The sequence below is a fragment of the Pyrus communis genome, chromosome 16 (genome assembly GCF_041283825.1).
Source record: "Pyrus communis isolate YQ-2024b chromosome 16, ASM4128382v1, whole genome shotgun sequence".
In the NCBI taxonomy this organism is placed as follows: Eukaryota; Viridiplantae; Streptophyta; class Magnoliopsida; order Rosales; family Rosaceae; genus Pyrus; species Pyrus communis.
The window spans coordinates 18,952,358-18,955,520 of record NC_142580.1 but is presented as its reverse complement, the minus strand read 5'-3'; positions in this window follow the sequence as shown (position 1 = coordinate 18,955,520).

The window sequence follows — 3,163 nt, the reverse complement described above, 5'->3', positions numbered from 1 at the left end:
TTACGGGAAAATAGTTACTTTCCATCGTCCTAGATTACCTGTGGTCACTTTTGTGGGCGAGCAGAGTGGGGTGAGATATGGCGTTACTTCTGCTGTGCGAGCGAAAAGGTTGTTATCTAAAAGTTGCCAGGGGTACTTAGCTCATGTGGTGTTGGATGATGCTGCTACTAGTAGTGTGGAGCATGTAAAGGTAGTCAAGCATTTTCGTGATGTTTTCCCTGAAGATTTACCTGGGTTGCCGCCAAACTGAGATATGAAGTTCACCATTGATTTGCTTCCAGGTACTAATCCTATATCTTTGACTCCCTATCGTATGGCTCTTGCTGAGTTGAGGGCATTGAAAGTTCAGTTGCAGGAATTAGTGGATAAGGGTTTTATTCAGCCTAGTACTTCACCTTGGGGAGCTCCGGTATTGTTTGTGGGAAAGAAAGATGGAACTTTGAGGCTATGTATTGATTACCGACAATTGAATCGGGTAACGATTAAGAACCGTTATCCGTTGCCGCGTATTGATGATTTATTTGATCAGCTTCGAGGTGATTGTGTATTCTCCAAGATTGACTTGAGGTCTGGATATTATCAGCTGAAGATTAGTAGGGATGATGTTCCTTAGACGGCTTTCAGGACTCGTTATGGTCATTACGAGTTTCTGGTTATGCCATTTGGATTGACGAATGCACCAGCTGCTTTTATGGATTTGATGAATCGAGTATTCCAGCCATATTTGGATAGGTTTGTTATTGTTTTCATCGACGACATTCTGGTGTACTCTAAATCTAAATCAGAGTATGTTTGACATCTTACTTTGGTGTTGAAAAGGTTAGGAAACACCAATTGTATGCTAAGTTTAGTAAGTGCCAGTTTTGGTTAGACCAAGTTGCTTTTTTGGGGCACGTCATTTCAGCTCAAGGTATCTTAGTGGATCCTCAAAAGGTGGCAACTGTGGAGAAGTGGGAGCAACTGCAAACCGTCACTGAGGTGAGGAGTTTCCTTGGTTTAGCAGGGTATCGACGGTTTGTTAAGGATTTTTCTGTGATTGCTTTACCACTGACGAGGTTAACAAGGAAAAATGTTAAATTTGAGTGGGATGATAAGTGTGAGCATAGTTTCTAGCAGTTGAAGTATTGTCTCACTTATGCACCTGTTTTGGCACTCCCGGACGATAGTGGTGATTTCGAGGTCTATCGTGATGCTTCTTTGAATGGTCTGGGATGTGTGTTGATCCAGCATGCTATGGTAATTGCTTATGCTTCACGACAATTGAAACCTCATGAGTTGAATTACCCTACACATGATTTGGAGTTAGCAGCCATTATTTTTGCGTTGAAGTTGTGGAGACATTACCTTTATGGAGAGAAATGTAAGATCTTTATAGATCATAAGAGTCTTTAGGAACATTTTACGCAGAGGGATCTTAATCTTCGTCAGCGGAGGTGGTTGGAATTGCTTCGTGATTATGACTGCACGATTGATTATCACCCTGGTCATGCAAATGTGGTAGCTGATGCACTTAGCAGAAAGTCTCAGGGCCGTATCAATGCGTTGTACGCTAGTCACGTTCCTTTTTTGGCAGAATTAAGATCCACGGGAGTGAGGTTAGAGGCAGAAGATCGAGAGGTGGCTTTACTTGCTAATTTTCAAGTTAGGTCAATTTTAGTTGATCGGGTTCTTGAAGCTCAGGTAGCTGATGAGGCAACTCAAGAAATAATCCAAGCTCAAGATTAAGGGAGGATGAGAAACCTCAGAGTTCGTGAATCGGATGGCATGCTGATGCAGGAGGGTAGGATGTTTGTGCCTAATAATTTGGATTTAAAGAAAGCAATTCTTGATGAAGCACATATCTCGGCTTATGCTATGCATCCAGGAGCTACTAAAATGTATCATACCATTCGACCATTTTATTATTGGCCGGGTATAAAGAGGGAGATAGCTGAGTATGTGATTAGGTGTGCTGTTTGTCAGCAAGTTAAAGCGGAAAGGAATAAACCGTTTGGGTTGTTACAGCCGCTTCTCGTTCCGGAGTGGAAATGGGAAAACATTACTATGCATTTTGTGTACAAGCTTCCGTGTACACATAATGGTTTTGACGGCATTTGGGTGATTGTTGATTGGCTTACTAAGTCAACACATTTCATTCCAGTAAGGGAGAAGTATTCTTTGGGTCGATTAGCTGAGTTGTTCATCTCAAAGATCGTGAAGTACCATGGTGTCCCTGTGAGTATTGTCTCGGATCGTGACCTAAGGTTTACATCTAAATTTTGGGTAGCTTTTCAGGAAGCTTTAGGTACGAGACTACTTTATAGTACGGCGTATCATCCTCAGACGGACAGACAGTCGGAGAGAACCGTTCAGGCTTTGGAGGATATGTTGCGATCTTCGGTGTTGCAGTTTGGTGATGCTTAGCACAAGCGGTTGGATTTAATGGAATTTTCCTACAACAACAGCTTTGATTTGAGTATCGGCATGGCACCATTTGAGGTGTTGTATGGTAGATCTTGTCGCACACCCTTATGTTGGTCAGAGGTCGGAGAAAGAGTTTTGGTGGGCTTGGAGATTGTTGAGGAGACTACTCAAAATGTTCAGTAATTAAGTCTAACCTGAAGGCTGCCTAGGATCAGCAAAAGAGTTTAGCAGATCGGCATGCTACTGACAGAGTGTATGAGGTTGGCGATTGGGTGTTTCTGAAGCTTTCACCGTGGAGAGACGTTGTACGGTTTGGAAAGAAAGGTAAGCTGAGTCCCAGGTATATCGGACCGTACATGATCACCGAGCAGGTTGGTGAGGTGGCTTACAGGCTGAAGTTGCCTCCTGAGCTAGCTAAAGTACATAATGTCTTTTACGTGTCTATGCTTCGACATTATATTGCAGATCCGTCTCATGTGATACATCCTCAACCCTTGGAAATTAATTCAGATTTGACTTATGATGAGGAACTAGTGACGATTCTAGATTGGAAAGAAAAGGTTCTGAGGAACAAGACAGTGAATTTGGTGAAAGTTTTGTGGAGGAATCATTCCGTGGAGGATGCTACTTGGGAAACTGAAGATCGGATGAGAGATTTGTATCTTCAGTTGTTCTTTGATCGTTAGTGGTTGCTGTGATTAGTTGTTTTGAATTTCGGGATGAAATTTTATTAAGGTGGGTAGGTTATGACAGCCCGTAC